The sequence below is a fragment of the Rhincodon typus genome, chromosome 27, assembly GCF_021869965.1.
Source record: "Rhincodon typus isolate 14 chromosome 27, sRhiTyp1.1, whole genome shotgun sequence".
NCBI classification, from domain to species: domain Eukaryota; kingdom Metazoa; phylum Chordata; class Chondrichthyes; order Orectolobiformes; family Rhincodontidae; genus Rhincodon; species Rhincodon typus.
This window is the reverse complement of record NC_063358.1, coordinates 23,702,186-23,716,161: the sequence shown is the minus strand read 5'-3', so window position 1 is coordinate 23,716,161 and position 13,976 is coordinate 23,702,186.

The following is a 13,976-nucleotide window of genomic DNA, read 5'->3' as shown; positions in this document are numbered from 1 at the left end:
CATTTCTGAAGAAGGGTCCAGACCCGAAAAGTCAGCTTTCCTGCTCCTCTGATGCTGCTTGGCCTGCTGTGTTCATCCAGCTCTACACCTTGTTATCTCAGATTCTCCAGCATCGGCAGTTCCTACTATCTCTAGTGATAGAACTAGTCTTTTTCTGCTTTTCAGTTATGATAACCAATCGCATTTTACATAATTCAAAGCAGTGCATTTGGTAGAAGTAAAGTGCTGAGCTGACTCTTTGGATAATAATTACTATTTAAAAATGAGTACTTAACTGTAGAGTTTAAAACAAAAAGTTTGTATAGTAATTAACCCTATTCTCTCTCCCCTCACACTCATGGCTCCACCAGCTGCTGCCATTCCTTAAAGATAGACCCCTTGCATGAAAGACCTGCTGTGAGGGGAAGCTGCTGACAGGAGATTGACATTCAATAGAACTGGAAGGAAATCTTCCTCAAACTGTGCTTAAGGTACCAGAAAACGGTTAGATACTTTTGTATGAAGAACTGTGCTCTAAACGTGGAATAAGAAAATGCCATTACATAGATTACCTCCAAAAAACCCATGCAATATAACCATTCTTGTTTTTCATGCATAAGCAATGCTTTTCTTCATTATTTTAACTGGTAAGATAAACCGTAGCTGTCATGATAAAAAACTCATTTTGCTAATGGGAAACATTTTAAGCTTTCAATCTTGTTTGCTTGAAATCTGTGACTGTCTCAGTGGGTGGATTTGTTGTCTATGAACTTTTTAAAAACCATGTGTGAATATTTTACAAACTATTACTTTCAGAGTTGATTTTTCTGTTATTAAATGTTAAGGCACCAGAGGATTTTAGCAGCATAGCAATAGGAGATTTCCATTTAACCTCTTGAGCATGTTTTGTTCAGATTTTAGGATGTTACTACCCAGTTAATCCAGAGTCACCTAATTTACCGTGTCATTCAGGCAATTTAATTAGCATAAAAGTCATCATCGACATTATAAGTCACTGTAGACATTCATAATTGAAGATTCATTGTTGATAATCTCTGAAACTACACAAAGGAGAATTGCTGTATAAGTACATGCATTAGCTGTTTTAACATTTTCTGAAGGACCACATTAAGAATCATGTCCGTGACTATGCAAAGAGAGTATGAGGAAAAAGAGAACTCATTCAGTAGGGAAACAGTGTCACTTTGCAGTGAGTCACCTATACCTGAGGTTTTTTGGAGCTCAGCAGTATTTCCACATAAATTGGTGAGCATTCCTATTGAGTGTGGTGTTCCTAATGTGTGCAATGCTCCTGACAGATATCTATGTCCTGCATTTATTAATTCATGGTTCTTTAACTCCACGGAGAATTTGTGCATCTATTTCTGTCCTTAAACCCATAGTTTTCAGTGTCATTCTCAAAGACATGTGAGTTTTACTTTAGAAAAGGAACAAGGCAGTTCTGAAGAAGAGATATGTTGGACTCGAAACATTAACTCTGCTCCTCACTTCACAGATGCTGCCAGAGATGCTGAGTTTCTTCAGTATTCTCTATTTTTATTTCATATTTCCAAATTCCACAGTATTTTTTTTATTCTGAGGCATTTCTCTGATTCAGTTGGATACAATGTTCTACAGAATCAAATCTATACCTTCAGTAGAGATACTGCACCATGATGGCAATTGGTTTTCCTGAGGTTGTGAAAGGTGCAACATAAATGCAAGTTATTTATTTTTCTCCCCCTCCATTGTATTTACAAAATGGGCATTTTACAATAGGTGCTAACAAAATGCTATGGCCATTGAGGTATTGTACAGGAATCAAGTTTTCTTTAATCTAAATGTTGAGGAGCACAATATCAATGCAGAATTCTAAGCTATATAATGTTACAATACCTTGTCATAAATGTGGTTTCAAAATCCCACATCAGTGAAGACAAAATTGTTCAGTCTTCCACCGAAAGCATTGCCTGAAGAACATACTAAGCAACAAACATGTGTATTCATGCCCTGGAATAGAGCTTTGAAAAACATGTCAATACTGTAAAGCAGCAAGTTTCTTCAAATGAAAGGGAATTACCAATGAATGAACTGCATCATTTTTTTTTCTGAGAGGTGTAACAATGTCACCTGATCCAGATCCCCCACTGAGAGGAAGAACCAATGTCACTTCCCATTACATTCTTGCAGTTACATTAACACAAATTGCTTCAGCAACAGAACCCAACAGGGAAACTGTAAAATTGCCAACTTTACCTCACTTGTTTCTAAGCATTCTCATGGGCTTTCCTGATCTACATATTGAAACATGTGTATCAAGTCAAAGACTTAGGGCAAAAGTAGGAGTGATAAGCAATAAATATACAGCAAATGTTGCAAAAAAAGTGAGTTAGGCAACATGTCTGGATGAATGTTATTCATTGCTATGATGGAAGTCAAAGGTTTTGGGGCATGGCATTGTGTCAGACTTTAAAATCCTGGAGTAAATTTGTGATGATGTCACAGAACTGTGCCACATTCAGTGTGAGTGAAACAGTATGAGAAGAGTTAGAGCGCACTAGAAGGAACATTCTGGAAGACACACAAGTGTGAGACTCTCTGGAAGACGCACAGAGAGCACATGGACATGAACATATGAAGGAAGTAGTTTAATGCTTATCTAATATAACTATAAGTCAGGGCCTGGTATATGGATGATTCCCATGTAGAGTAGTATTTTGATTTAATCTTTGGTAGTGTTACTTTGAAGTTTAATCCTGAAGACAAATTAAATTGCCTTCTCCCTGATCTGTCCGTCTTGAATGTAAACACAGTGTGGCATCAAACCACATAGTGTCATGGAATCATAGAGTTATACAGCACGGAAACAGACCCTTCAGTCCAACTCGTCTGCGCCAACCAGACATCCTAATCTGGCCTAGTCCCATTTGCCAGCATTTGGCCCATATCCGTCTAAACCCTTCCTATTCATGTACCCATCCAGATGCCTTTTAAATGTTATAATTGTGGCCACTTCCACTTCATCCGGCAGCTTGCTCCAGATATGCACCATCCTCTGCAGGAAAAAGTTACTCCTCAGGTCCCTTTTAAATCTTTCCCTCTGACCTTAAACTTATGCTCTGTAGTCATGGACTCTTCTACCCTAGGAAAATGGCCTTGGCTATTCATCCTATCCATGTCTCTCATGATGTTTTAAACCTCTATCAGGTCACCCATCAACCTTCAACGTTCCAGGGAAAAAAGCCCCAGCCTATTAAACCTCTCCATATAATTCAAACCCTCCAGTCCCAGCAAAATCCTCATAGATCTTCTTAGCACTCTCTCAAGTTTAGTAACATCCTTCTGATAGAATGGTGACCAGAATTGTGTGCTGTATTCTAAAAGTGGCCTCACCAATGTCCTGTACAGCTGCAACATGACGTCCTAAATCTTATACTCAATGTTTTGACCATTGAAGGCAAGCATGCCAAATGCCTTCTTCACCACCCTGTCTACCTGTGACTCCACTTTCAAGGAACTCTGCATCTGCACCTTTAGGATTCTGTTTTGCAACACTCCCAGGCCCGTCCAAAAAGCAACCCTCCACCACCACCCTCTGTTTCCTACTTTCAAGCCAATATTATATCTAATTAGTTAGCTCCCCCTGTATGCTGTGCAATCTAACATTACTAACTAGTTTACCATTTGGAACACTTTGCTAAAGTCCATGTAGACAATATCTACTACTCTGCCTTCATCAATCTTCTTTGTCATCTCTTCAAAAATCTCAAGTTAGTGAGACATGATCTTCCAGGCACAAAGCCATGTTAAATATCCCTTATCACTCTTTGCCTTTCCAAATGTGTATAAATCCTATCCCTCAGATAATACTAATGTAAGGCTCATCGGTCTAAAGTACCCTGGATTTTCCTTACAGCCTTTCTTTAGTAATGGCATCACATCAGCCAACCTCCAGTCTTTCAGCACGCCATCCATGGCTGTCAATAATGAAACATCTCAGCAAGGGTCCAGCAATCTCTTGCCTAGTTTCCCACAAAGTTCACATGATGAAAGACCTATTACAGCATTTTGTTCCCTCTGGATCTGTCCAGTGAGGATGCTCACTGAATTCTGTGGAGGACCTAATGCAGGTCAACACAGGGCTGCCAGGTATCTCGATACTCCAGTTAGTCTGGACGAATCCACTGGCACCCTCGACCAGCTCTCCAGGGGCAAACCTCCAGGGGTGGACAGGCTGACTAGTTCCCCAGGCTAATTTGCAACTTCCCGGGGAGCAGCAACATGTGAATCCTGGAGGAATATTTTACAGTTTGGGATCTCTTGGGCTGAGGCACTGCCGAAAAGGAGTGATTGTCACCTTTTTACAAACTGGTGCCCAGTCTTCCTCCTCAGTAGAGACTACAAAACCTTTATCAGGGCAATATTTTCTCACCTTGGCACTGTGCTAGGCCACATGGTTCACCCCAACCAGTCCTACATGGTCCCAACCTGGTCTATCTAGTCCGGGACCCGGTGCACTGGTCAGTCAGCTGCCTTCCTTCCCCTTGATGGAGTAAAAGTGTTTGGCTTATGCTGATGACGTGCGCCTCATGTTCAAAGAACCAGCTAACTTGCAGCGGGTGCATGTTTGCCCAAGAGGTATTCTCTGTAGTGTCTTCTGCAAGGGTCAAGTGGGACAATGTTTCACACTACTCACTGGTCAGTGGTGAAGGACGCCCTGCTGGAGGAGCTCAGGACTTTGACCGGGAACACCAACCATTTACTATACTGGGGGTCTATCTTAGTCCTGCTGTCAAATTCTGGCTGATGAAGAGCTGGAGGTTAAAGCCTCGAACACTGCGCATGACTGATCTAAGTGCTGGCCTACAGGGGTTGAGAGCCGGCCATAAACCAGGTGATCACCAGTATATTGTGAAATCGACCTATCTTTTTAATCTCTCCCCTGGAGTTTGTTACAGAGGATGCTCACAGACCTCTCCTGGGACAAAAGGCAGCTATGCATGTTGCTCCTGAGCCTCCCATGTAGAGAGAGTGGTCAACATTGGTGTGTTGTCATGCCCAAGCAGCAATAGTCCATCTTCGGATGGTCCTGTGATACCTTTACATTGGGCTCATTCCTCGTTGGTGTGCCCTGGCAACCTATTTTTTCCGTCAGGTGTATCTCCTGTCTGTATATGGTTCTGGTCATTGTAACTCACTGTGGAGTTGCCTGTCTTTTACCAGACCTGATCTGGTTTTTAGACACAGTTGCCTCACACCAAAGCACTCTCCTTGTCAGAACTAGCCACAGTCATTAGAGAACCATCACTCAGACATTTGCAACCGTGCCAGTCTGGTTTTAGGCGGCTGGCAGAGGAGAGGGCTCAGGTTGTTGGGTTGACCAGACTCAGGGACAAGCTGGATGGCGGAGCAGCAGGATCGATGATGCAACAGGAACGGGCTCTGAGGGGTCAGGCCCCAAGGGCTGCCATAACATTGAGATGGCTCAAGGGTGCAGCAGGCTTCTTTCTGAATTCACCACTGTTTGGACAGAATCTCACATTAGCCCCGTGGCCCAAAACCTCCCCTACCCTCATGTTCAATGCCCTGTCCCCACTCTCTGGAATTCGGACCCCAGAGGCTCTCCAGAAACAACACTTTCCTTTCTCACCTTGGATCATTTATCTGAGGGTCCTGAGGGTCATATCCCAGCATCAGCCACAGTCTCCAAGTTGGTGCTGCCAAGTTCGGGAGATGCTGTCTTCTGATTGGCTGCCAGCTCTGGGCAGGTGGGATTTCCTGCTGTGAGAAATGTAATTTTGGCAGAAAGCCCACCAGCAATCATTGGTTTCTCTCCATGAAATCTTTCAGACTGAGCTACGTCAACGTAAATCTCTTCAATGTCATTTTACACATACTTTCTGAATATCAGAATAAAATTTTGACACTCTTATTCACATGTTTAATCCATCTCAATAATCTGATACCATCATTGTCCATGCAGCATTGACCGCCACAACATTTTAGCAGCTCCTTGAAACTAGTGTGCATTCTAGAAGTGTAAAGCATGTTGCGCAAAGCTACAATTGCAATGAATGAGTTAAAAGCAGTTTCGCAGTTTGTTCTGAAGACTGTGTGGCATATGATGCAAGTTGAGCCCCAGGCTATTCCAACTCAGTAAATTTCAGATCAAGCTTTCCTGGCACTGTTGATAGTTGTTGTACATATGAAAACTATCTGGAATTAACTGGAATTCACACTGATGGTCAAGAGCCAGAAAATGGGAATTTCTGCTGGCACTTGGAAAGCACCAACAAACAACACTGACTTCAAACTTAACTTTCATTTCTGCACCAGGAGCTATTACAAAGAATGTTTAATTTTTAGATGCAATTATGTTATTGGATATCTGTTCACTGCACATTAAATTCAATTTAAGTAAAACTGTGGAACTGACAAAGTAGTTCCTCTTACTTAGAGTCCATTTTGATCAGTTTCTATTGTTGATTATAACAGACATTCAAAGAGGCCCATAGAGACAGAGGTTATTTTTAAATTGTGCACATTACAAAAAGTATCTTTCCAGCCTTTTAGCCTTCCACTTTGCCACATAATACTTCCTGTTGGAAAACAGACTGTTAATCTGCTTCCAAGATCCCTGGCAATGCTAAAACTGTCTGTGAGGGAATAGGGAAGTGAATGATGGATCCCTTTATTTTTTACATTCAATCCCTGTAGCAGTGCACTGTGCTCCATGTTGGTCACCTGCAGTTCAATTGGTAGGTTTGTATGTTCAAGACCCAGTCCAGGACTTGAGCACAAAAATCAAAACCCGTCCAGTATTAAGAAGGAGATGTTAAAGTATCTTTATTCCCAGGATATAAAAGATCCCACAGCACTTACTTTAGAGAGTAGGGGAGTTAGTCCCAGCTTTCTGACTAATATTTATTCCTTGGTGAACAGATTCTCTAGCTGTTATGTTGTTTGTAGGCATTTTCTGTGTAGAAATTGCCTGCCTCATTTCCTATAATCCAACATTTCAAAAGTACTTCATTGGCTGTGAAGAAATTTGAGACTTCCAGCAGTTGTGAAACATAATACATAAATACAAATGTTTTGGGTTGCTCTTAATTCTTCTGAGATTTGAAACATAATGGACAGAGTCCTCTATTCCCAGAGATCTGGAGTCATAGTATTATACAACATGGAAACAGACCCTTCGATCCAACCAGTCCATGCTGAACATAATCCCAAACTAAACTAGTCCCACCTGCCTGCTCCTGGCCCATATTCCTCCAAACTTTTCCTACTCGTGTATTATCCAAATGTCTTTTAAACATTGTAATTGTACCCTCATCCATCACCTCCTCAGAAAGTTTATTCTGCATGCAAACCATCCTCTGCGCAAAAAACTTTCCTCTTACGCTGTTTTTAAAATTCTCTCCTCTCACCTTAAAAGTGCGCCCCTAATCTTGAAATCCTCCATCTTAGGAAAAAGATAACTACCATTAACTCTATCTTTACCTCTCATTATTTTGTAAGCTTCTATCAGGTTGCCTCTCAACCTCGTACCCTCCAGCGAAAAAAGTCCCAGCCTATCCAGACTTTCTTTATAACTCAAACATTTCTTACTTGGCAACATCCTGGTAAATCTCTTCTGAACCCTCCCCAGCTTGATAATATCCTTCCTACAACTGGGCAACCAGAACTGGACATAATATTTCCAGAAGAGGCCTCACCAATGTCCTGTACAAACTCAACATGATATCGCAACTCCTATACTCGAAGGACTGAGCAATGAAGGCAAGGGTGCCAAATGCCTTTTTAACCATCTTGTCTATATGTGACGCAAACTTCAAAGAATTATGTACCTACGCCCCAGACCCCTTTGTTCTACAACACTACCCAAGGCCCTATCTTTAATTGTGTAAAAGTCCTACCACTGTTTGTTGTACCAAAATGCAATACCTTGCATTTATCCAGATTGAACTCTATCTGCCATTTTCAGTTCATTAACACATTTGATCAAAGTCCCTCTGTAATCTTAGAAAACCTTCTTCACTGTATACTATGGCACCAACTTCGGTGTTGTTTGCAAACTTACCAACCATGCCTTCTATATTCTCATCCAAATCATATATATAAATGACAAACACAAGAAGACCCAGAACTGATCCCTGTGGAGCACCATTGGTCATAGGCCTCCAGTCCAAAAAACAACCCTCCACCATTACTCTCTGCCTCTTGCCACTCAGCCAATTATGTGTCCAATTGGCAAGCTCACCCTGAATCCCAAGTGATCTAACTTTACTAATTAGACTACCATGCAGAACCTTGTCAAAGGCTGTACTAAAATCCAAATAAACAACATCTACTGCTCTGCCATCATCAATCTTTTTGGTAACTTCCTCAAAAAATTCAATCAAGTTTGTGAGACATGACTTTCCTCGCACGAAACCGCGCTGACTATCACTAATCAAATTTTGCCTCTCTAAATGTCCATAAATCCTATCTATTATAATCAACTCCAACAATTTACCCACAACTGAAGTCAGATACGCATGTCTACAGTTCCCCAGTTGCTCCTTACAAAAGTACAACATTAGCCACCCTCCACTCATCAGGCACCTCACCCGTAGTTATAGGTAATGCAAATGTTTCTGCAAGGGGTCTTGTAATTTCCTCCCTTACTTCCCACAAAATTCTGGGATACATTAGATCAGGTTCCAGAGATTTATCCACCTTTATATTTTATAACACCTCCCAAACTTCCTCTTCTGCAATGTGGACTGTTTTAAAATATCAGAGTTTATTTCTCTGCATTCTCTAGACTCCATTTCTTTCTCCACAGTAAAAACTGATGCAAAATATTCATTTAGTATCTCTCCCATCTCCTGGGTTTCAACACAAACACAACCTCCTTGATCTTTAAGAAACCCTACCCTCTGTCTAGCTACCGTTTTGATCTTAATGTATTTCTTGAATCTCTTTGGATTATCCCTCACCTTATTTGCTAATATTATCTCACATGGCCTCTTTGCCTTCCTGATTTGTTTCTTAAGAATGCCCCTACACTCTTTATATTGATTAAGAGACTCAATAGAACCAAGTTGACCATATCTAAAATAAGATTCTCTTTTATTCCTGACTAGAATCTCAATGTCTTTATTTATCCATTGTTGCTTGATTTACCAGCCTTACCCTTCACTGTAATAGGAACAAAATGCCTCTGAACTTTTGTCATCACACACTTAAATGCACTTGTCAGGCGTCCTTTTACCTGCAAATAGTCTACTCCAATCAACTCCAAGAAAGTTCTTGTCTCATAACATTAAAATTTACCTTACTCCAATTAAAAACTTTAACTTTTAAGGAAGGCTTATCCTTTTCCATAACCATTTTGAAACTACTAGAATTATGATCGCTAGACCCAAAGTGTTCCCCTACTTTTAGTTCAGTCACCTGCCCTGCCTTATTACCCAAAAGAAGGTCTAGTTTTACTCCTTCTCTAGTAGGAGCATCCACATTTTGATAAAGAAAATTTTCTTGAACACATTTGACAAATTCTTCACCATCCAAACCTTTAACACTATGGTAACCCCAGCCAAGTTTGGAAAATTAAAATCCCCCATTATTACAACCTTATTATGCTTACATATACTTGAGATATCCGTACATATTTGTTTCTCGATTTCCCTCTTACTTTTGGGGGCCTATAGTACAATCCCATCAAAGTGGTCTTTCCTTCCTTATTTGTAATTTCTATCCACATATTTTCACTGGACGATTTTTCAGAAATATCTTCCCTAATTACAGCAATAATGTATTCCTTAATCAAAAACGCCATCCCCACTTCCTTTCTTGCCTCCTTTTCTATCCTTCCTATAGCATCTAAAACCCGGAACATTGAGCTGCCAGTCTTGTCCATCTCTCAGCCAAGTTTCTGTAATAGCTATGACATTCCAATCCCAAGTTCTTAAATATGCCCTGAGTTCATCAGACTTACCTGTAAGACCCCTTAAATTGATATAAATGCAATTTAGTTTTTCAGAGTTGCTACATACTCTGATCTTCTCTTGTCTTTCTTTTCTAATTCATGTGCTCTCCTCACATTCAGAAGCTTCCCCATCAATCCTTCTGTTTAAATAAAAACCAAAAGAACTGCGGATGCTGTAAATCAGGAACAAAAACAAAGTTGCTGGAGAAGGTCAGCAGGTCTGGCAGCATGTGTGAAGGAAAAAACAGAGTTAACGTTTCGGGACCAGTGACTCTTCCTCAAAACTGATGGTGGCTGGGAAAACAGGAAATCCTTCTAGCTACACTGCTACTTAGAATTCCTCCACTCCCCCTCTCTATCAGAATAAAGTCTCTCTTAATGGAATGAGCAAATCTCCTTGCTGAGATAGTGGACCCTCTCTTTTTTGAGCAGGTCTTTTCTATCCCAAAAGTCATTCCAATTGTCCAAAAACCTGTATCCCTGAACAATACACCAGCTCTTCAGCTATTGATTTATCTCCTTTAACTAATTGTTCCTTCCCTTGTTTGAGTTTGGCATTGGGAGTGAACCAGAAATGACTACTTTCAAGGTATTTTTAAAGAATTTTCTACCTAACCTCTTAAATTCACTCCGTACTGCTTTAATATTTTTCCCAAAAATGTCATTCCTACCAATGTGTATGATAATTTCTGGCTTCTCAATCTCACCTCTAACAATATGCTTGAAGAGTTTAGAGATGTCCTTAATCCTAGCAACAGGGAATTTAATAAGGTAGGGGAATGGAATGTCCAAACCCTATCACCTCCTCACATCCAGTGGGATTAAGGTCTAGGAATTAGGTTTTGAAGGTCCTTGGTTGACCTTCCTGCCCTGTCACTAATTGAGGCCATTAAATGGGTAATTAAAGGCCTTGTAAAGCCTTCCGTCTTATCACTGTGATGTGCTCAGTCAACTTGAACTTGTCGGCTTGGTGGAGGGATCCTTAAATCAAAGGCAATTAGTGCCTGATTGAGGGACTGGGCATAAGGCAGGGGTGTATCTGCTGAGAACCACCCATGGCTCCAATTCTCCTTGCCCTCTCTCCCTTCAGCTCCCAATCCTGGACACACTTCCTACCAGGCCAAATCACTCACCTTATCTCTTGGTCCTCTGAGATCCCTGGTGCACTTCAGGCAACAGCCAAGGACTCTTCATTGGAGCTATGGAGAGTAAGGGCTGCTGACTTCTGATTGGCTGGCAGCACTGCCCCTGAAACTTTAATTCCAGATGGTGACCTTGCCAATGCCTTATTGGCACTAGACTTAATGCAGCTTCCTTGGAAGGGGCAGCTTGGCTCTCTCAGCAGTTGACTGACAAGATCCCTGAAGCCTCAACAAGTTTCTGCTCAATGGTTGGATAATTTCAAAAGCAGATGAATATTTTGAAATCCCATTGGTTAGCATGCGTATTATAGTTCTTATATAGTATCTTCAACATGTCTGTTACAAACAGTGAGGAGAGATAAACTGAAACCTCATATTCCTATACTCACTGTCTGTTATAGTGTGGATTTTTAACCCCCTGTCATTGTGTGATCAGTTACAAAGAACCAGCAGCAGATTTTCATGGGTTTTAAAATAAAGATTACTTATTCACATATTTGTCCAGTGTCTAAATGCTACATCAATCACACAACGCAAATACACTCGTTCAAGAAAAAGATACAGTTAAAGAGGATACATCACTTTTACAAGTTGTAATAGAACAAAGGATAGTTCCTAGTTGACATGTCTAACATTGTAGGAAAACAGTCTTTGAGGGTTTAGTGAAGAAGGAAGCCTTTTCTACTCTGGAAGTGTAGTTTATATGACTTCAGATAGCTGGAATTGAAGATGTCACCCTCCTTCATTCCTCACCTTTCCTCCAAAATCTTCCCCCAATCCCCCTCTCCTCCTTTAGCAGGGTCATGGATATCTTCTGGATCTCTCCCCATCCTAAAACCTTGGACTACTTGTCCCTGGCAGCCATCTTACCTCTTTGTGATGTCTTTGCAGTCGCAGAAATGTCTACTACTGACCTCTGGTGCTTCTGGGACAGTTGGAGCTGCTGGCCAATCAGATTAGGTAGCAGTTCTTGAAGTTGAGACATGCTCATACTCGATGGGCAGAAGTTCCATTGTGGACTTGTTTAAAATGCCCCTGTTGTATTATGAGATAGTAGGAACTGCAGATGCTGGAGAATCCGAGACAACAAGGTGCAGGGCTAGATGAACACAGCAGGCCAAGCAGCATCATAGGAGCAGAAAGGCTGACGTTTCGGGCCTAGACCCTTCATCAGAAAAGGGGGAGGGGAAGGGGGTTCTGAAATAAATAGGGAGAGAGCGGGAGGTGGATAGAAGATGGATAGAGGAGAGGATAGGTGGAGAGGAAACAAACAGGCCGAAGAGGCCTTCACCAGGTCATAATGTTCCAAAATGCCAAGACAAAACTTTCATTAAGATTCCCAGTAGAAAAATTGTGAAATAAAAATACACCTGGAACACAGCTTTGACTTCAAATAAAAACTAGCAGATAGCTTATCCACTGCTGCCCATTTTATATCCCTGCCAGAGTTGAATTTAACTCAAAGATTTTAGCCCATTAACCAAGTTCCCTCCACAAATGATAATCTATAAATTAATGGATTGTAACCAGTTTGAAAGTAAACCAATTGCAAGTGAAACCTTCAGAAAAGTAAAAGCCTAAGATTACTCCATAATCACTAATTTGATTATCACGACCACCAAGACTTTATATAATCCTTTAATGTAGAGAAATTTACCAAAGTGCTTCATAGAGCCGAAATAAAAGGCATTGAGACAAAAATGGTGGCCAAATATGCGGTCAAAGACACGAATTTTAAACAAGATCTTAAAGTGTGGAACTAAGTGGCCTAAGACAGGACATCCTTAACAACTTCTCCTTCAACTCCTCCAACTTCCTACAGACGAAGGGGGTGGCCATGGGTACCTGCACGGGCCCAAGCTATGCCTGTCTCTTAGGATATGTGGCACAGTCCCTCTTCCGCAGCTACACTGGCCCTAAACCCCACCTCTTCCTCCGTTATATCGATGACTGTATTGGCGCCGCCTCGTGCTCCCACGAGGAGATCGAACAGTTCATCCACTTCACCAACACCTTCCACCCCAACCTTAAGTTCACCTGGATCATCTCTAACACCTCTCTCTCCTTCCTGGACCTCTCTGTCTCTATCTCTGGTAACCACCTGGAAACTGATATCTATTTCAAGCCCACCGACTCCCACAGCTACCTAGAATACACCTCCTCTCACCCACCTTCCTGCAAGAATGCTATCCCCTATTCCCAATTCCTTCGCCTCCACCGCATCTGCTCCCAAGATGAGGCATTCCACTCCTGGACATCCCAGATGTCCTCGTTTTTCAAGGACCGCAATTTCCCCTCCACAGTGGTCGAAAACACCCTCGACCGTATCTCTTGCGTTTCCCGCACCTCAGCCCTCACACCCCCTCCCCGCAATAACAACAAAGACAGAATTCCCCTTATCATAGAATCCCTACAGTGTGGAAACAGGCCCTTCAGCCCAACAAGTCCACACCGAACCTCAGAACATCCCACGCTGACTCATCCCCCTATAACCCACCTAATCTAGGGCAATTTAGCATGGCCAATCCACCTAAGCTGCACATCTTTGGACTGTGGGAGGAAACTGGAGCACCCGGAGGAAACCCGCGCAGACACGGGGAAAATGTGCAAACTCCACACAGACAGTCACCCGAGGATGGAATCAAACTCAGGTCCCTGGTGCTGTGAAGCAGCAGTGCTAACCACTGAGCCACCGTGCCGCCCACCTCATGTATCACCCCATCAGCCTCCGGATTCAACACATCATTCTCTGCCACTTCCGCCATCTGCAATCCGACCCCACTTCCAAGGACATTTTAACCCCCCCACCCTTATCTGCCTTCCAGAGGGACCGCTCTCTCTGCGACTCTCTCATCCGCTCCACACTCCCCACCAGCCCC